Raw genomic sequence first — 21133 nt, 5'->3', positions numbered from 1 at the left:
ACACAATCCCAATGGACCCAAACCCCTTCCCATTTACTCCTATTGTGCACAATCTCAATGGACCAACCCCTTCCCATTCATTCCCATTGTACACAATCCCAATGGACCCAGCTTATTCACTCAGAGATAGATATAGTTTAAAGTTCCTCAACGTCTTACATGGTAAAGGTACGTTGTTAGTACGAATCCATACAAAATCAGACAAAGCAGCCCGCTTGATCGTCACCCCGTCCACCACCTTAAACATTCACTCCCTCCACCACCGGCGCACCGTGGCTGCAGTGTGTACCATCTACAAGATGCACTGCAGCAGCTCGCCAAGGCTTCTTCGGCAGCACCTCCCAAACCCACGACCTCTTCCACCTAGAAGGACAAGGGCAGCAGGCGCACGGGGACACCACCACCTCCAAGTTCCCCTCCAAGTCACACACCATCCTGACTTGGGAACATATCGGCCGTTCCTTCATCGTCACTGGGTCAAAATCCTGGAACTCCCTCCCTAACAGCACTGTGGGAGCACCTTCACCACACGGACTGCAGCGGTTCAAGAAGGCGGCTCACCACCACCTTCTCAGGGGCAATTCGGGATGGGCAATAAGCGCTGGGCCTTGCCAGCGATGCCCACATCCCGAGGTGAATTTTTAATGTAACAGAAGATCTGAACTTCCTTGTCAGGAGTAGAGATAAACATTGCTTCAGGGACCCCTATATTGGGCGGGGGTTAGTCATCCAGGGATCCCGGGCTTGATCTAAGGGGCCCCTGTCATAAAGTGTGCAGAGGATCGGACGTGATGGCCCTTATTGCCACCCCTGGGCCCGCCCAAGGTGAAGGGTCATGGGGTCGAGGAGTCGGAACAGTAGCCGTCACCCAAGGAGCCCCCGAGCCCAGGCGAGGCGCCCAACCCCTTCGGAAGAGGAGCGTGGGGGACATCAGTCATCACGGTGAAAGTGTCTCTCTCTGCGATCTGCTTCCCAAGGCTGTCTCAGCCCTAAAGCTCGCTGCTCCGATCAGGTTACGACTCACGTAGGAGCCAACACGTACCCAGGACCTTGCGACGGTTAATGGGTTGGTGTCAATGACCACTGGCAGAGCGGCAGCCATCGACCGTGTGACCCCTGGTGATGGTTCACCATATTTAGCTGCACCAATGGGTCGTTGATGGACAATCACCGTCTATAAACTTCTTGGCTGTTGCGTTTGACCAAATGTTTCCTTTACGACTCGTACATTTCGTTCTAATCTCTTGTTATTGAGGGATAGAAACATAGAAGATAGGAGCAGGTGTAGGCCGTTCGGCCCCTCGAGCCTACTCCGCCATTCAATGAGATCATGGCTGATCATCCAAACTCAGTACCCTAAAAATTGTCGACGAGGATGGGATTCGAACCCATGCGTGCAGAGCACAATGGATTAGCAGCCCATCGCCGTAACCACTCGGCCACCTCGTCCTGTACGGAGATAAAAGGCACACTCTGATCTTAAAGAGAGAATGCAGGCCAGGTACAGCACAGGTTAGATACAGAGTAAAGCTCCCTCTACACTGTCCCGTCAAACAATCCCTGGGCAGGTACAGCATGGGTTAGATACAGAGTAAAGCTCCCTCTACACTGTCCCATCAAACACTCCCAGGTCAGGTACAGCACGGGTTAGATACAGAGTAAAGCTCCCTCTACACTGTCCCATCAAACACTCCCAGGGCAGGTACAGCACGGGTTAGATACAGAGTAAAGCTCCCTCTACACTGTCCCATCAAACACTCCCAGGGCAGGTACAGCACGGGTTAGATACAGAGTAAAGCTCCCTCTACACTGTCCCATCAAACACACCCAGGGCAGGTACAGCACGGGTTAGATACAGAGTAAAGCTCCCTCTACACTGTCCCATCAAACACTCCCAGGGCAGGTACAGCACGGGTTAGATACAGAGTAAAGCTCCCTCTACACAGTCCCATCAAACACTCCCAGGGCAGGTACAGCTCGGGGTTAGATACAGAGTGAAGCTCCCTCTACACTGTCCCATCAAACACTCCCAGGGCAGGTACAGCACGGGTTAGATACAGAGTAAAGCTCCCTCTACACTGTCCCATCAAACACTCCCAGGGTAGGTACAGTACGGGTTAGATACAGAGTAAAGCTCCCTCTACACGGTCCCATCAAACACTCCCAGGGCAGGTACAGCACGGGTTAGATACAGAGTAAATCTCCCTCTACACTGTCCCATCAAACACTCCCAGGGTAGGTCCTACCACTACCCACCCATTTAATCTCCTCCGGGAATGTTCTGTATAAATATTCCCTGATTCCCAACCCCAGAACCCCATCTCCAATATCCAATCCTGGATCTCCACAAATCCCTCCCGTCCCAATCCTTGGAAATATATCGGCCGATCCTTCATCGTCGCTGGGTCAAAATCCTGGAACTCCCTCCCTAACAGCACTGTGGGAGCACCTTCACCACACGGACTGCAGCGGTTCAAGAAGGCGGCTCACCACCACCTTCTCAAGGGGCAACTAGGGATGGGCAATAAATGCCGGCCTTGCCAGGGACGCCCACATCCCATAAGCGAATGAAAAAACAGCAAGGAAGTTATGATGAACCTGTATAAAAACACTGCTTCGGCCTCAACTGGAGTATTGTGTCCAATTCTGGGCGTCGCATTTTAGGTGAGGGTGCGGAGGAGATTTACAAGAATGGTTCCAGGGATGAGGGACTTCAGTTGCATGGAGACTGGAGAAGCTGGGGTTGTTCTCCTTCGAGCAGAGAAGGTTGAGAGGAGATTTGATAGAGATGTTTAAAATCAAGAGGGGTCTAGACAGAGTAAATAGAGAGAAACTGTTCCCGTTGGCGGAAGGGTCAAGAACCAGAGGACACAGATTTAAGGTGATTGGCAGAAGAACCAAAGGCGACGTGAGGAAAAACTTTTTTATTCAGCGAGTGGTTAGGATCTGGAATGAAAGGGTGGTGGAGGCAGATTCAATCGTGGCTTTGAAAAGGGTGTTGGACAAGTATCTGAAGGAAAAATATTTGCAGGGCTACGGGGGAAGGGCGAGGGGGGCGGGACTAGCTGAGGGGCTCTTTCAGAGAGCCAGCACGGGCTCGACGGGCCGAATGGTCTCCTCCTGTGCTGTAACCGTTCGATGATGACAAACAAACTCCACAAGATACATTTCCTTGATGACCCATCATGCAGATGTGCGTCAGCCCGCTAGGGGCGAGCGGCTCCTCCGTGCCTCCCCTTGAAGGATGTTCTTCCTCCGCGGGGGAAGACAGCGAGTGTCGGCAGGGGTAAAGTGTAGGGGTTCAGCCCAGCCAGAGCCAATCCCGGGCTCGCCCATTCCCTGACCCAGCGGAGACCGGTGCTCCCACAGGCAGAAGGGCTGGGCGCGGGCCGGGGACCTCGGTGGTGCCCTTCGCTGTGGGGTCTCAGGCCTCCACGTGGGCTTCCCCAGGAAGAGAGAAAGAACGAGAAAAAGAAAGAAAAATTGGATTTCTCCAGCTCCTGTCACCAACTCAGGACATCCCAAAACGTTTAACTGCGAATTAAGTACTTTTTTTCAAGTGTGGTCACTATTGTAATGTAGGAAACTCTGCAGCCAATTTGTGCACAGCAAGCTCCCACAAACAGCGATGTGATAATGACCGGATCATCTGTTTTAGTGATGTTGGTTGAAGGATAAATATTGGCCCCAGGACACCGGGGAGAACTCCCCCTGCTCTTCTTCCAATAGTGGCCGTGGGACCTTTTACACAGAAACATAGAAGATAGGAGCAGGAGTCGGCCATTCGGCCCCTCGAGCCTGCTCCGCCATTCAATGAGATCATGGCTGATCATCCAAATTCAGTACCCTGTCCCTGCCTTCTCCCCATATCCCTTGATCCCTTTAGCCTTAAGAAATATATCTAACTCCTTCTTGAATATATTTAATGAATTGCCCTCAACTGCCTTCTGTGGTAGAGAATTCCACAGGTTCACCACTCTGTGGGTGAAGAAATTCCTCCTCATCTCTGTCCTAAATGGCTTACCCCTTATCCTTAGAGGGCAGACAGGGCCTCAGTTTAACGTCTCATCTGAAAGACGGCCCCTCCGACAGTGCAACGCTCCCTCAGTACTGCCCCTCCGACAGTGCGGCGCTCCCTCAGTACCGCCCCTCCGACAGTGCGGCGCTCCCTCAGTACCGTCCCTCCGACAGTGCGGTGCTCCCTCAGTACCGCCCCTCCAACAGTGCGGCGCTCCCTCAGTACCGCCCCTCCGACAGTGCGGTGCTCCCTCAGTACCGCCCCTCCGACATTGCGGCGCTCCCTCAGTACCGCCCCTCCGACATTGCGGCGCTCCCTCAGTACTGCCACTCCGACAGTGCGGCGCTCCCTCAGTACCGCCCCTCCGACAGTGCGGCGCTCCCTCAGTACTGCCCCTCCGACAGTGCGGCGCCCCTCCGACAGTGCGGCGCTCCCTCAGTACTGCCCGTCCGACAGTGCGGCGCTCCCTCAGTACCGCCCCTCTGACAGTGCGGCGCTCCCTCAGTACCGCCCCTCCGACAGTGCGGCGCTCCCTCAGCACCGCCCCTCCGACAGTGCGGCACTCCCTCAGTACCGCCCCTCCGACAGTGCGGCGCTCCCTCAGTACCGCCCCTCCGACAGTGCGGCGCTCCCTCAGTACCGCCCCTCCGACAGTGCGGCGCTCCCTCAGTACCGCCCCTCCGACAGTGCGGCGCTTTCTCAGTACTGCCCCTCCGACAGTGCGGTGCTCCCTCAGTACTGCCCCTCCGACAGTGCGGCGCTCCCTCAGTACTGCCCCTCTGACAGTGCGGCGCTCCCTCAGTACTGTCCCTCCGACAGTGCGGCGCTCCCTCAGTACTGGCACCGGGGGAGTGTCGGGCCCGGATTCTGGGCCTCGAGTCTCTGGAGTCGAGGGTGGGCTCGAACCCACGACCTTCTGACTCCGAGGCGGGAGTGCTGCCCACCGATCGACGCCAGACTCTGGGAATAGAGGCTTGCTGAACGGCACCCTGTGTTGCACTATCCGTATCAATGGTCCAAAATTCTCTGCGCGCTCTCTCAGTGGCAGTCATGCTGTTGGTATTTCCCAATTTAATCTGGTGACTGCCCCCAGCACAGGGCCGTGAGCAGTGGAATCCCAGCTATGTTTACCGGCAGCTGGACCATGTACCAGTCCCTGATAAAGGACTATATTTGAACAATGTGTCAAATGCCACTCTGGAGTGGTCCCCGACTCTCTTCGTCAACCATCATTCATCATATCAACACTTAATGGCCAGCACGCCAGCCTGCCAACGTGCTCTAGTTGGTCTATCACTGCCTGAAGAACTTAGAGCAAATTTTAACAGCACAGCAAGAGGCCATTCGGCCCAACTTCTCCGTGCCGGTGTTTATTATTCGTTCCTGGGATGTGGGCGTCGCTGGCAACGCCCAGCGTTTATTGCCCATCCCTAGTTGCCCTCGAGAAGGTGGTGGTGAGACACCTTCTTGAACCGCTGCAGTCCGTGTGGTGAAGATACTCCCACAGTGCTGTTAGGGAGGGAGTTCCGGGATTTTGACCCAGCGACGACGAAGGATCGGCCGATATATTTCCAAGTCAGGATGGAGTGTGACTTGGAGGGGAACTTGGAGGTGGTGGTGTTCCCATGCGCCTGCTGCCCTTGACCTTCTAGGTGGAAGAGGTCGCGGGTTTGGGAGGTGTTTCTGCTCCACACCAGCCTCCTCCCGCCCCTCTTCATCTCACCCCATCGACATATCCTCCTATTCTTAAGGCTAAAGGGATTAAGGGATATGGGGAGAAAGCAGGGACAGGGTACTGAATTTGGATGATCAGCCATGATCTCATTGAATGGTGGAACAGGCTCGAGGGGCCGAATGGCCTACTCCTGCTCCTATCTTCTATGTTTCTATTCCTTTCTCCCTCCTGTGTTTATCCAGCTTCCCCTTAAATGTATCTATACTATTCGCCTCAACCACTCCCTGTGGTAGCGAGTTCCACATTCTCCGCACTCTCTGGGGAAAAACTCATGAACTATTAGGCGATGGGGAGGACCATTAACCCCAGCAGGCCCAGTTCCCTTTCTTGACACGTTGAGCCGCCTCCCCACCGACTGCTTAAAATATTTATCGAGCATCTTCTCACGTCCTTAAAACACCCTGAAACGCTTCACATAGAATGAATGACCTTTTGTTGTTGTGTAGGTTAATGCTAAAGAGAAGAGGAGACTCCCATTTCTCCCACGCCTTTCACCACCTCAGGACGTCCCAAAGCGCTTTACAGTCAATGAAGTGCTTTTTGAAATAACCACAGAGAATGCTGGAAAAACTCAGCAGGCCAGGGCAGCATCCGTGGAGAGAAACAGAGTTAACGTTTCAGGTCGAAGACCCTTCGTCAGAACTGGAAAAAAAGCAGGAAATGGAAAGCAAGTTTAGGGGCTGGGAAAAAGGGGAGGGGATGAAAGAACAAAGGGGAAGGTCAGCGACAGGATAGAAAGCAGGAGAGATTAAGAGACATTGAGAGACAGTAGTTTTTGAAGTGTGGTCACTGGTGTAATGTAGGAAACACAGCAGCCAATTTGCGCACAGCAAGCTCCCACAAACAGCAATGTGATAATGACCAGATCATCTGTTTTAGTGATGTGGGTTGAGGGATAAATATTGGCCCCAGGACACCGGGGAGAACTCCCCCTGCTCTTCTTTCAATAGTGGCCATGGGATCTTTTACATCCACCTGCGGGGCCTCGATCTGACGTCTCATCCGAAAGATTACAGGATACTATGATGCTAGTCAATTCTCAAATCATCTGACCCTGAGGCCACCGACTGATCCAAGCAGACACTCGGGAGGGTATTTGGAAGCTTAGGTTCCGCCTCACAAACTACTGCAGTTCCCGATGCACCATTCCCCAATCCGTTACACTATATCTAGTGGGTTATAATATACAAGATTAAGGGGTGATCTGATCGAAGTGTTTGAGATGATTAAAGGATTCGATCGGGTCGAGAGAAACTATTTCCTCTGGTGGGGGGAGTCCAGAACAAGGGGGCACAACCTTCAAATTAGAGCCAGGCCGTTCAGGGGTGATGTCAGGAAGCACTTCTTCACACAAAGGGTGGCGGAAATCTGGAACTCTCGCCCCCAAAAAGCTGTCGAGGCTGGGGGCCAATTGGAAAATCTCAAAACTGAGATGGAGAGATTTTTGTTGGGTCCGGGTATTGAGGGTTACGGAACCAAGGCGGGTCGATGGAGTTAAGATACAGATCAGCAGCGATCTGATTGAATGGCAGAACAACTCGAGGGGCTGAATGGGCCTCTTCCTGTTCCTGTGTAACAGGCTCGAGGGGCTGAATGGCCTCCTCCTGTTCCTGTGTAACAGGCTCGAGGGGCTGAATGGCCTCCTCCTGTTCCTGTGTAACAGGCTCGAGGGGCTGAATGGCCTCCTCCTGTTCCTGTGTAACAGGCTCGAGGGGCTGAATGGCCTCCTCCTGTTCCTGTGTAACAGTCTCGAGGGGCTGAATGGCCTCCTCCTGTTCCTGTGTAACAGGCTCGAGGGGGCTGAATGGCCTCCTCCTGTTCTTGTGTAACAGTCTCGAGGGGCTGAATGGCCTCCTCCTGTTCTTGTGTAACAGGCTCGAGGGGCTGAGTGGCCTCCTCCTGTTCCTGTGTAACAGGCTCAAGGGGGCTGAATGGCCTCCTCCTGTTCTTGTGTAACAGGCACGAGGGGGCGGAATGGCCTCCTCCTGTTCCTGTGTAACAGGCTGAAGGGGGCTGAATGGCCTCCTCCTGTTCCTGTGTAACAGGCTCGAGGGGGCGGAATGGCCTCCTCCTGTTCCTGTGTAACAGGCTCAAGGGGGCTGAATGGCCTCCTCCTGTTCCTGTGTAACAGGCTCGAGGGGCTGAATGGCCTCCTCCTGTTCCTGTGTAACAGGCTCGAGGGGCTGAATGGCCTCCTCCTGTTCCTGTGTAACAGTCTCGAGGGGCTGAATGGCCTCCTCCTGTTCCTGTGTAACAGGCTCGAGGGGGCTGAATGGCCTCCTCCTGTTCTTGTGTAACAGTCTCGAGGGGCTGAATGGCCTCCTCCTGTTCTTGTGTAACAGGCTCGAGGGGCTGAGTGGCCTCCTCCTGTTCCTGTGTAACAGTCTCGAGGGGCTGAATGGCCTCCTCCTGTTCCTGTGTAACAGGCTCAAGGGGGCTGAATGGCCTCCTCCTGTTCCTGTGTAACAGGCTCGAGGGGGCTGAATGGCCTCCTCCTGTTCCTGTGTAACAGGCTAAAGGGGGCTGAATGGCCTCCTCCTGTTCCTGTGTAACAGGCTCGAGGGGCTGAATGGCCTCCTCCTGTTCCTGTGTAACAGGCTCGAGGGGCTGAATGACCTCCTCCTGTTCCTGTGTAACAGGCTCGAGGGGGCTGAATGGCCTCCTCCTGTTCCTGTGTAACAGGCTCGAGGGGCTGAATGGTCTCCTCTTGTTCCTGTGTGACAGGCTCGAGGGGCTGAATGGCCTCCTCCTGTTCTTGTGTAACAGGCTCAAGGGGCTGAATGGCCTCATAGAATCATAGAAAGTTACAGCACGGAAGGAGGCCATTCGGCCCATCATGTCCGCGCCGGCCAACAAAGAGCTATCCAGCCTAATCCCACTTCCCAGCTCTTGGTCCGTAGCCCTGCAGGTTACAGCATCCCAAGTGCACATCCAAGTACTTTTTAAACGTGATGAGGGTTTCTGCCTCCACCACCCTTTCAGGCAGCGAGTTCCAGACCCCCACCACCCTCTGGGTGAAGAAATTTCCCCTCAAATCCCCTCTAAACCTTCCATCAATTACTTTCAATCAGTGCCCCCTGGTTTGTGACGCCTCTGCTAAGGGAAATAGGTCCTTTCTATCCACTTTATCTCGGCCCCTCATAATTTTATTCACCTCAATAAGGTCTCCCCTCAGCCTCCTCTGTTCCAAGGAAAACAGACCCAGCCTATCCAGTCTTTCCTCATAGCTAAGATTCTCTACTCCCAGCAACCTCCTCCTGCTCCTATAAGTTATTTTTCAGAGGGACTTTGCGAAAGTTCCACGTGAGTGTTTTTTCTTTTTAAAAAAATCAATACAAAACAGAATTAACAGTTCCTTTCTTGAACCTAAAGACCAGCTCAGCCGTGAGAGACATTTCCAGGTCCAGATACATGAGTGCAAGAGGGCGCAGGGTCAGGGGGCGGAGTAGGGGGGTGGGGGGCGATGGGCACAGGGTGCAAAGGGCGGACCGCAGAGGATGATCGAGAACAGAGAAACACGGCGATGTCATGGGGGGACGGTAGGGTTGGGGTGAAGGGTCTCTTTCGTCACGTCTTGTGCTAATGTCTAATGGAGGAAGTTCTACTTGAGATGGTCGGCAGGGGGAGGGGTAGGGGGCGACATTGATGGGCCGAGATCGACAGGGATCACTTTCCAGACCGCCTGCTATTCACACTGTCTGACATGAATCAGTCATTCATGAAAGAAAGACTTCTAAATAATACTGAGCGGCCTGCGGGTGGCGCTGTCCAGGGAGAGTATAAATACTCAGGCACGGGCCCAGCTTGCGCAGGACATTCATAACAGGAACTAGTGAAGGACATAACTAGACCTCCATGTTGTAAAACAGTTGATTAAAGACTTGTTTAACGCTTAGACCAAGTGCCTAGTAGTTTTCTTATGTCACTGTCCATAAAGGACAGGGAGAAGGGATTTTGTGATATCAGGAGATGTCTAGATGGCAGGTCAAACATACCAGGGCGCGACCCATTTGTTCAAAGGCACTTGTTACACACTCACAGAATTGCGACTGAAGGTTGAGATGGGGCGGATCGGGGACCTGATCCAGGTTTTCAAAATGCTGAGCGGCAGAGATGATGTAGATGTAAGCGGGAGGGTCCATTTGGACAGGTCTGGAGGACACAGCTACAAGCCGTGAGCAAGCCCAACAATCAGAAAATAGAAAAGAACTCCCGTTTCTCCCGCGCCTTTCACCACCTCAGGACGTCCCAAAGCGCTTTACAGCCAATGAAGTACTTTTTTTGGAGTGTGGTCACTGTTGTAATGTGGGAAACGCGGCAGCCAATTTGCGCACAGCAAGCTCCCACAAACAGCTATGTGATAATGACCAGATCATCTGTTTTCAGTGATGTTGGTTGAAGGATAAATATTGGCCCCAGGACACCGGGGAGAACTCCCCCTGCTCTTCTTCCAATAGTGGCCGTGGAATCTTTTACATCCACCTGAGAGGGCAGACGGGGCCTCGGTTTAACGTCTCATCCGAAAGACGGCACCTCTGACAGTGCGGCGCTCCCTCAGTACTGCCACTCCGACAGTGCGGCGCTGCCTCATTACTGCCCTCCGACAGTGCGGCGCTCCCTCAGTACCGCACCTCCGACAGTGCAGCGCTCCCTCAGTACTGACCCTCCGACAGTGCGGCGCTCCCTCAGTACTGACCCTCCGACAGTGCGGCGCTCCCTCATTACTGCCCTCCGACAGTGCGGCGCTCCCTCAGTACTGCCCCTCCGACAGTGCGGCGCTCCCTCAGTACTGACCCTCCGACAGTGCGGCGCTCCCTCAGTACTGCCCCTCCGACAGTGCGGCGCTCCCTCAGTACTGCCCCTCCGACAGTGTGGCGCTCCCTCAGTACTGCCCCTCCGACAGTGCGGCGCTCCCTCAGTACTGACCCTCCGACAGTGCGGCGCTCCCTCATTACTGCCCTCCGACAGTGCGGCGCTCCCTCAGTACTGACCCTCCGACAGTGCGGTGCTCCCTCAGTACCGCACCTCCGACAGTGCGGCGCTCCCTCAGTACCGCACCTCCGACAGTGCGGCGCTCCCTCAGTGCTGGCCCCGGGAAGTGTCAGCCTAGGATAGTGTGCTCAAGTCTCTGGAGTGGGGACCCGAACCACAACCTTCTGACTCAGAGGTGAGAGAGAGAGAGAGAGAGAGAGATGCCCATTTGAGCCAGGGCTGACGCCTTGAAGGACCAGTGATGAGACGAAAGATCTCCCAATTGAACCAGACCTGCAGACATAGTGTAGACACGTCAAGACCAGTTGATCTTGCCTCAAGAGAATCCCTTTGAAGAGGAGCTGGGTGAACATCTAGAAAAGGTAATTGGTTGTTCCAGAGATAAGTATAGGGAGATGATCAAATAGACCATGAAACATGGTGCAGCCATGCTGGACTGGTGAAAATGGCATTTGTGGAATGTGACTGGCAGGAATGAGTCACGTAGGGTGTAATATCAGACTGCACACCATGAAGCTGTTGCATGATACTGTTGGGAGTGTAAGGAGATTTCTCTGAGTTTTTCCTGTAACTCTTGGTGAGAGGAACATAGAAACAGGAGGAGGCCATTCAGCCCCTCGAGCCTGTTCCGCCATTCAATGAGATCATGGCTGATCTGCCACCTAACTCTGTAGACCCGCCTCGGCTCCATGTCCCTTGTCTAGCAAAAATCTTATCGATCTCAGTAACTCCAAGTGTGGTATATGGAGGCCAAAACTGCACAGTAACTCCGCGTGTGGTATATGGAGACCAGAACTGTGCACATTAACTCCAAGTGTGGGATATGGAGACCAGAACTGTGCACAGTAACTCCGAGTGCGGGATATGGAGAGCAGAACTGTGCACAGTAACTCCAAGTGTGGTATATGGAGACTAGAACTGTGCACAGTAACTCCAAGTGTGGGATATGGAGACCAGAACTGTGCACAGTAACTCCGAGTGTGGTATATGGAGACCAGAACTGTGCACAGTAACTCCGAGTGTGGTATATGGAGACCAGAACTGTGCACAGTAACGTCAAGTGTGGGATATGGAGACCAGAACAGTGCACAGTAACTCCAAGTGTGGTATATGGAGAGCAGAACTGTGCACAGTAACTCCAAGTGTGGGATATGGAGACCAGAACTGTGCACAGTGCTCCAAGTCTGAGATATGGAGACCAGAACTGGGCACAGTAACTCCAAGTGTGGGATATGGAGACCAGAACTGTGCACAGTGCTCCAAGTGTGAGATATGGAGACCAGAACTGGGCACAGTAACTCCGAGTGTGGTATATGGAGACCAGAACTGTGTACAGTAACTCCAAGTGTGGTATATGGAGACCAGAACTGTGCACAGTAACTCCAAGTGTGGGATATAGAGACCAGAACTGTGCACAGTAACTCCAAGTGTGGGATATGGAGACCAGAACTGTGCACAGTAACTCCAAGTGTGGTATATCGAGACCAGAACTGTGCACAGTAACTCCAAGTGTGGGATATGGAGACCAGAACTGTGCACAGTAACTCCAAGTGTGGTATAGGGAGACCAGAACTGTACACAGTAACTCCACGTGTGGTATATGGAGACCAGAACTGTGCACAGTAACCCCAAGTGTGGGATATGGAGACCAGAACTGTGCACAGTAACTCCAAGTGTGGTATAGGGAGACCAGAACTGTGCACAGTAACTCCACGTGTGGTATATGGAGACCAGAACTGTGCACAGTAACTCCGAGTGTGGGATATGGAGACCAGAACTGTGCACAGTAACGCCAAGTGTGGTATATGGAGACCAGAACTGTGCACAGTAACCCCAAGTGTGGGATATGGAGACCAGAACTGTGCACAGTAACTCCAAGTGTGGGATATGGAGACCAGAACTGTGCACAGTAACTCCACGTGTGGTATATGGAGAAGAGAACTGTGCACAGTAACCCCAAGTGTGGGATATGGAGACCAGAACTGTGCACAGTAACTTCAAGTGTGGGATATGGAGACCAGAACTGGACACAGTAACTCCAAGTGTGGTATTTTTCCTGCATCCTGTACTCCGGGTTTCTCTGGGGGAGGGAGGGAGGTTGGATTTGTGGTAGGGTGGAGTTTATTGCATGAAGTTCCCAAGTCCAACCTCCAACCTCTTGGCACGCAGCTGTGCGGGTCCACGGGCAGATGAAGGCGGCCATGACACCCCACGATGTCTGGGATGGAAGTGTCCACAAGGGTGAATTGGACCGACCGCTCAGTTCCAGCGGTTAATCCCGTGAGACGTACTCTGTGAATCATTGGGTCAGTAACGGCCGAGGGTCACCGTTCAACTTGGCATTGCAAACCCTGTTATAGAAACAGCCCGATTTCCGTTTCCATTGTCGTGGCTCAGTGGGTAGCACATTCTCTCTCGCCTCTGAGTCAGAAGGTCGTGGGTTCAAGTCCCCGCTCCAGAGACTCGAGCCCCATAATTCAGACCGACGCTCCCCGGTGCCAGTACTGAGGGAGCGCCGCACTGTCGGAGGGGCAGTACTGAGGGAGCGCCGCAATGTCAGAGGGGCGGTACTGAGGGAGCGCTGCACTGTCGGAGGGGTGGTACTGAGGGAGCGCCGCACTGTCAGAGGGGCGGTACTGAGGGAGTGCCGCACTGTCAGAGGGGCGGTACTGAGGGAGCGCCGCACTGTCGGAGGGGCAGTACTGAGGGAGCGCCGCACTGTCGGAGGGGCAGTACTGAGGGAGCACCGCACTGTCGGAGGGGCAGTACTGAGGGAGCACCGCACTGTCGGAGGGGCAGTACTGAGGGAGCGCCGCACTGTCGGAGGGGCAGTACTGAGGGAGCGCTGCACTGTCGGAGGGGCGGTACTGAGGGAACGCCGCACTGTCGGAGGGGCGGTACTGAGGGAGCGCCGCACTGTCGGAGGAGCGGTACTGAGGGAGCGCCGCACTGTCGGAGGGGCAGTACTGAGGGAGCGCCGCACTGTCGGAGGGACGGTACCGAGGCCCCGTCTGCCCTCTCAGGTGGATGTAAAAGATCCCACGGCCACTATTGGAAGAAGAGCAGGGGGAGTTCTCCCCGGTGTCCTGGGGCCAATATTTTTCCCTCAACCAACATCGTTAAAACAGATGATCTGGTCATTATCACATTGCTGTTTGTGGGAGCTTGCTGTGCGCAAATTGGCTGCCGCGTTTCCTACATTACAACAGTGACCACACTTCAAAAAAAGCACTTCATTGGCTGTGAAACGTTTTTGGGACGTCCTGACAGATACATGCTCGAAGGAGCAGAAATTAGGTCGCCTTGGTCAGAGAGATGGGTTTTAAGGAGCGTCTTAAAGGAGGAGAGCGAGGCGGAGAGGTTTAGGGAGGGAATCCCAGAGCTCGGGGCCCGGCGGCTGAAAACCTTGAAACATATCTGGCACAAGACACAGGACTTGGGCTGTATGGGTTAAACTGATGTTGAAATAATGCGCCAAGATTAGCCCTGTTCTGTCGTGGCCAATGGGAGAATGGCCTTGGCGTTTAATCATTCAAGCTTCCTGAGCTGGCGACTGCCCACATAAGCTGTAAAGTCAGCAGAGATGTTTAAAATTTTAATCAGTCAGCGTTTAATGATCTGCTCACCTCTTCTCAAATACCGCTCCACCCCCCACCCCCCCAACCCCGTCCATTCCCGGTCAGATTGAAGATATAGTTTTCAGCCTTCGCTCCTCCACCTTTACGCTGTTGTGTCTCGCTGGAGTGCTACTTCCGGGGGTGCCAGCGGACTGCGCGGGCTACTTGGACATGGAGGGGCTTCGCAAGGCCACACACACACACACACGTGCCCCGGCCCACTGGCGAGACACCTGGAGCAGGCGCAGGGAGCAACACCGAGTGTGTTGGCCCCTTGGGGAGGTCAGGGAAAGGGGGTGGGGGAGGGGGTGGAGAACCAGCCAGGGTTCCCCAATCCCGATCGCTGCCCAGTGATCCACTCCCGCCGCTGGAATATCTGGAGCTGGCTCACTCTTTCTGCAGGGTGTCTCAGTGGGCCGCACTGGAACAGGCTTAAAAACCGATGATCTGGGTCATTATCACATTGCTGTTTGTGGGATCGTGCTGTGCGCAAACTGGCTGCCGCGTTTCCCACGTCGCAACAGCGACTGCACTTCAAGGAGTACTTAATTGGCTGTGAAGCGCTCTGGGACGGCCTAAGGTGGCGAAAGGCGCGGGAGAAATGGGGAGTTGAGGAGGACACAGGGGTAGGCCAGGAGCGGGCAGGGCCCAGGGTCGGGACGGTTCGCATCGTCTTGAGCCCACCTGTGAACTCTTGGGCGAGGAGTGTGCGCAGCAACAATCCGGGGCCGTAACATTTAACAAAAGTTACGCGGAGGGACTGGAGGAGCTGGGGTTGTCCCCCTAGGAGCAGAGAAGGTTAAGGGGAGATTGAATAGAGGCGTTTAAAATTACGAGGAGTTTTGATGGAGTAAATAAGGAGAAAGTGTTTCCAGTTGCAGGAGGGTCGGTAACCAGAGGACACAGATTGAAGATAAAAGGACCAGAGGGGAGATGAGGAGAATGTTTTTCCGCAGCGAGTTGTTGTGATCTGGAACGCGCTGCCTGAAAGGGCGGTGGAAGCAGATTCAATAGTAACTTTCAAAAGGGAATTGGAGAAATACTTGAAAAGGAGAAATGTGCAGGGCTGTGGGGAGAGAGCAGGGGGGAGTGGGACTAATTGGAGAGCTCTTTCAAAGAGCCGGCACAGGCACGATGGGCCGAATGGCCTCCTCCCGCGATTCAAAGAAACTGGCCGTGTGGTTTTTAACCCTGAACGTCCAAGGCCGGCGGTGGGATTAACAAGACCCATCGGGAACACCGGCCTCCCAACCTCGCCGAGTACACCGGCAGTGGCACTGAGGCAAAGAGGTCCTGACCGCCCCTACGTTGGCCCTTGGCCCCTGAGGGGGGGGGGGGGTGGGGGGGCGACGCCATGAAGGTCAAACCCGATCTCACCGGGCTCAGTCAACAGCTCCATGTGCTGAGGAGCCAAGCAGTTGAGATGGCTGACATTTAAGGAGCAGATCGTATTCTGCCCTCTCGAGACGGGATGTGATAAGATGCACAAAGTGGTGGCGGGGCGAGTGGGGGGGGACGATTCTTAGAATCACAGAACGATGCAGCACCAAAGGAGGCCATTCGGCCCATCGTGCCTGTGCCGGCTCTTTGAAAGAGCTCTCCAATTAGTCCCACTCTCCCCCCTGCTCTCTCCCCACAGCCCTGCACATTTCTCCTTTTCCAGTATTTCTCCAATTCCCTTTTGAAAGTTACTTTTGAATCTGCTCCCACCGCCCTTTCAGGCAGCGCGTTCCAGATCACAACAACTCGCTGCGGAAAAACATTCTCCTCATCTCCCCTCTGGTTCTTTTACCGATTATCTTCAATCTGTGTCCTCTGGTTACCGACCCTCCTGCCACTGGAAACACTTTCTCCTTATTTCCTCGATCGAAACCCCTCGCAATTTGGAACGCCTCTATCAAATCTCCTCTTAACCTGCTCTGCTCGAAGGAGAACAACCCCAGCTTCTCCAGTCTCTCCGCGTAACTGAAGTCCCTCATTCCTGGGACCATTCTAGTAAACCTCCTCCGCACCCTCTCCAAGGCCCTGACATCGTTCCTAAAGTGCGGTGCCCAGAATTGGACACAATGTTCCAGCTGGGGCCGAACCAGAGATTAATAAACATTCAGCAATAACTTCTTTGCTTTTGTGCTCTCTGCCTCTATTAATAAAGCCCAGGACCCTTATATCTTTTTTCTTAACAGCCTTCTCAACTTGTCCTGCCACCTTCACGGATTTGTGTACGTACACATGCTCTGATCACTCCTCCCTCTCGTTCCTCCCAATCCCGCCCCCCGCCCCAGCCTGCTCCCTCTTCCTCCTCCCCGCATCCTCACTGGAATCCGGACTCATGGTACTGTCTCCTTCTCCAACTCAATCGTTCCCAGCAACCTCCTGACCTGTGGATCTCCTCCCCTCCTTCAGTCTGCTCATTCACCCCCGACACTTGACGAGCTTTCACAACACAACTTGGCCCTCAACTAACTTCTTGGCTCACCAGCTCTCCTACATTTTCAACCTTTGATGGTGTCTTTAGGTGTTGGCCACAGCTCAATGGGTCGCACTCTCTCTCTCTCTCGCGCCACTGAGTCACAAGGTTGTGGGTTCAAGCCCCCACTCCAGATACTTGAGCACAAAAATCCAAGCCGTTACTCCCGTGCCAGTGCTGAGGGAGCGCCGCACTGTCGGAGGGGCAGTTACTGTGGGAGGGGCAGTACTGAGGGAGCACCGCACTGTCGGAGGGGCAGTACTGAGGGAGCGCCGCACTGTCGGAGGTGCAGTACTGAGGGAGCGCCGCACTGTCGGAGGGGCAGTACTGAGGGAGCGCCGCTCTGTCGGAGGGGCAGTACTGAGGGAGTGCCGCACTGTGGAGGGGCAGTACTGAGGGAGCGCCGCACTGTCGGAGGGGCAGTACTGAGGGAGCGCTGCACTGTCGGAGGGGCAGTACTGAGGGAGCACCGCACTGTCGGAGGGGCAGTCCTGAGGAGCGCCGCACTGTCGGAGGGCCAGTACTGAGGGAGCGCCGCACTATCGGAGGGGCAGTACTGAGGGAGCGCTGCACTGTCGGAGGTGCCGTCATTCAGATGAGACGTTAAACCGAGGCCCCGTCTGCCCTCTCAAGTGAATGTAAAAGATCCCACGGCCATTATTGAAGAAGAGCAGGGGAGTTCTCCCCGGTGTCCTGGGCCAATATTTATCCCTCAACCAACATCACTAAAACAGATGATCTGGTCATTATCACATGACTATAAATAGGTGGCAGCCTTTGGCCAGCACAAGAACCGCGCTTGAACTTTGAACTGCGAGGCGTGATTCAGGAGAAGCGCTGTGAGATGGTTCAGAGTCGGATAATGGATCTGATGGATGAGGCACCGCGATTTCTCCCAGAGTCTGTCGCCTTCGAGTCTTCCCCGACAAATATCCACTGTGGCCGATCCACTGTCGCAGAGTCCCCCGCTCCACATCCCCCAACTCGAGGGGGCGGGGGAACGGGGGAGGTCGTCCTAGTGACCTCCCAGTGTCACCTCCCTCATCGATAGAGCAACGCTGGGTTTACGCCTCCGACCGCCCGGTAACTGCGAAGAAATCTAACCCAACTCCGCCCCATTCAATCGCCCCCACTTATCTTGCGGTTACGTTGCCGATTCCAAGCAGGTGCGTTTATAGCGCCCCGCCCCCCCCCCCCGATAGGCTCCGATAGGATTCGGCATTCTGATACAACGACAGACCAGAGTTATACTGTGGGGAGAGAGGGAGGGCAATGGGAAGGTTCACTTCCCTCTACTGCCTCCATCTCAAAATCTCACTCATTTCTCTGTCTCTCCTCCCCTCTCGGTCACTCTCTTCGCTCTGCCTCTTTCTCACTCTCCCCTGTCTCTCTTTTCTCCTCCTCAACCTTCTCTCTGGAACGTTCAGTCTCTCTCTCCCTCCGTAACTCTCTCCCTCCCACCTCTTGCCCCTCTCTCCCTCCCTCGAAGGCTCGAAGGCCAACTGGCCTACTCCTGCTCCCATTTCTTCTTTCTCATGTTCTCCTCACTCTCTCCCTCCCCATCTCTCTCCTCTCCCTCCCTCCCTCTCTCCCTCCCCATCTCTCTCCTCCTCCCTCCCTCTCTCCCTCCACATCTCTCTCCTCTCCTCTCCTCCCTCACTCTCTCCCTCCACATCTCTCTCCTCTCCCTCCCTCCACATCTCTCTCCTCTCCCTCCCTCCCTCACTCTCTCCCTCCACATCTCTCTCCTCTCCTCCCTCCACTCTCTCCCTCCACATCTCTCTCCTCTCCCTCCCTCACCCTCTTCCTCCCCATTTCTTTCCTCTCTCTCTCCCTTCCTCATGTCTCGCTCCCCATCGCTTTCCTCTCCCTCCCTCCCTCATTGTCTCGCTCCCCATCTCTTCCTCTCCCTCCCTCATTGTCTCGCTCCCCATCTCTCTCCTCTCCCTCCCTCATTGTCTCGCTCCCCATCTCTTTCTCTCTCTGTCTCGCTCCCCATCTCTCTCCTCTCCCTCCCTCCCTCATGTCTCCCTCCCCATCTCTCTCCTCTCCCTCCCTCCCTCACTGTCTTGCTCCCCATCTCTTTCCTCTCTCTCCTCCCTCATGTCTCGCTCCCCATCTCTCTCCTCTCCCTCCCTCCCTCATTGTCTCGCTCCCCATTTCTTTCCTCTCTCTCCCTCCCTCATGTCTCGCTTCCCATCTCTCTCCTCTCCCTCCCTCCCTCATTGTCTCGCTCCCCATCTCTCTCCCTCTCCCTCCCTCCCTCACTCTCTCCCTCCACATCTCTCTCCTCTCCCTCCCTCCCTCACTCTCTCCCTCCACATCTCTCTCCCTCCCTCACTCTCTCCCTCCACATCTCTCTCCTCTCCCTCCCTCACCCTCTTCCTCCCATTTCTTTCCTCTCTCTCTCCCTTCCTCATGTCTCGCTCCCCATCTCTCTCCTCTCCCTCCCTCCTTGTCTCGCTCCCCATCTCTTTCCTCTCCCTCCTCATTGTCTCGCTCCCCATCTCTCTCCTCTCCCTCCCTCCTCCCTCATGTCTCCCTCCCCATCTCCCTCCCCTCCCTCCCTCCTTTCTCCCTCCCCATCTCTTTCCTCTCTCTCCCTCCCTCATGTCTCGCTCCCCATCTCTCTCCTCTCCCTCCCTCCCTCATTGTCTCGCTCCCCATCTCTCTCCTCTCTCTCCCTCCCTCATGTCTCGCTCCCCATCTCTCTCCTCTCCCTCCCTCCCTCATGTCTCGCTCCCCGTCTCTCTCCTCTCTCTCCCTCCCTCCTTGTCTCGCTCCCCATCTCTTTCCTCTCTCTGTCTCGCTCCCCATCTCTCTCCTCTCCCTCCCTCCCTCATGTCTCCCTCCCCATCTCTTTCCTCTCTCTCCCTCCCTCATGTCTCGCTCCCCATCTCTCTCCTCTCCCTCCCTCCCTCATTGTCTCGCTCCCCATCTCTCTCCTCTCCCTCCCTCCCTCATTGTCTCGCTCCCCATCTCTTTCCTCTCTCTCCCTCCCTCATGTCTCGCTCCCCATCTCTCTCCTCTCCCTCCCTCCCTCATTGTCTCGCTCCCCATCTCTCTCCTCTCTCTCCCTCCCTCATGTCTCGCTCCCCATCTCTCTCCTCTCCCTCCCTCCCTCATGTCTCGCTCCCCGTCTCTCTCCTCTCTCTCCCTCCCTCATGTCTCGCTCCCCATCTCTCTCCTCTCCCTCCCTCCTGGCTCGCTCCCCATCTCTTTCCTCTCTCTCCCTCCCTCTCTCCCTCCCCATCTCTCCTCTCCCTCCCTCCCTCTCTCCCGCCCCATCTCTCCTCTCCCTCCCTCTCTCTCTCCCTCCCTCACTCTCTCTCTCCCCCATCTCTCTCCCTCACCTCTCCCTCCCTCACTGTCTCCTCTCTCCCTCCCTCACTCTCTCTCTCCCTCCCTCACTCTCTCCCTCCTCCCAACCACCGCTCCTACCCTCACCTCTTCCCTCTCTCCCTCCCTTCCCCACCACCCTCTCTTTTTCAATCCCCCCACCAACTCTCCACCCTCTCTCTCTCCCCCTCCCTCCCCCTCTCCCTCCCCACCCCCCACCTCTCTCCGATACCCTAATTAAGCACTGGCTTCACCCGAAATACCCGCATGATCTCACCCTGCCCCTGCCAGAAAGGAACGTCGCTCTGCAGCAGTTTATAGAACCTTCCATATAAGGTCAGCCCTCCTGGAAGAGAGCGCGGCATCTGTGAGCTGTCCATCAAACCGGTCAGCTCTGCAAAACACAGGGAGCGGGAAATAAACACCAGGAACTCAGACTGGGATAGACCCTCAAAACCGGGAGAGACCCTCAAAACCGGGAGAGACCCTCAAAACCGGGAGAGACCATCAAAACTGGGAGAGACCCTCAAAACCGGGAGAGACCCTCAAAACCGGGAGAGACCATCAAAACTGGGAGAGACCATCAAAACTGGGAGAGACCATCAAAACCGGGAGAGACCGTCAAAACTGGGAGAGACCATCAAAACCGGGAGAGACCCTCAAAACCGGGAGAGACCCTCAAAACTGAGATAGACCCTCAAAACTGGGAGAGACCCTCAAAACTGGAGAGACCATCAAAACCGGGAGAGACCCTCAAAACTGGGAGAGACCCTCAAAACCGGGAGAGACCGTCAAAACCGGGAGAGACCATCAAAACTGGGAGAGACCGTCAAAACTGGGAGAGACCATCAAAACCGAGAGAGACCCTCAAAACCGGGAGAGACCCTCAAAACCGGGAGAGACCCTCAAAACCGGGAGAGACCATCAAAACCGGGAGAGACCATCAAAACTGGGATAGACCCTCA

The 21133-nt window shown here is 54.9% G+C and overlaps 1 protein-coding gene and 1 non-coding gene across 2 annotated transcripts in view; both read right to left on the bottom strand.

Annotated features, from left to right (window-relative positions):
- LOC147092958 (alpha-actinin-2) overlaps positions 1 to 21133 on the bottom strand; it is a 108497-nt gene that overhangs the window by 58875 nt on the left and 28489 nt on the right. The window lies entirely within an intron of this gene.
- Positions 1368 to 1449, bottom strand: trnas-gcu (transfer RNA serine (anticodon GCU)). The gene has a single exon. It is a non-coding gene; the product is annotated as a tRNA-Ser (tRNA).

This window comes from Somniosus microcephalus, unplaced genomic scaffold (genome assembly GCF_052327205.1).
Source record: "Somniosus microcephalus isolate GS21.2 unplaced genomic scaffold, FLI_Smic_1.0 unresolved_chr2, whole genome shotgun sequence".
NCBI lineage: Eukaryota > Metazoa > Chordata > Chondrichthyes > Squaliformes > Somniosidae > Somniosus > Somniosus microcephalus.
The sequence above is the reverse complement of the archived record's forward strand: the minus strand, read 5'-3'. Positions and strand labels throughout refer to the sequence as shown.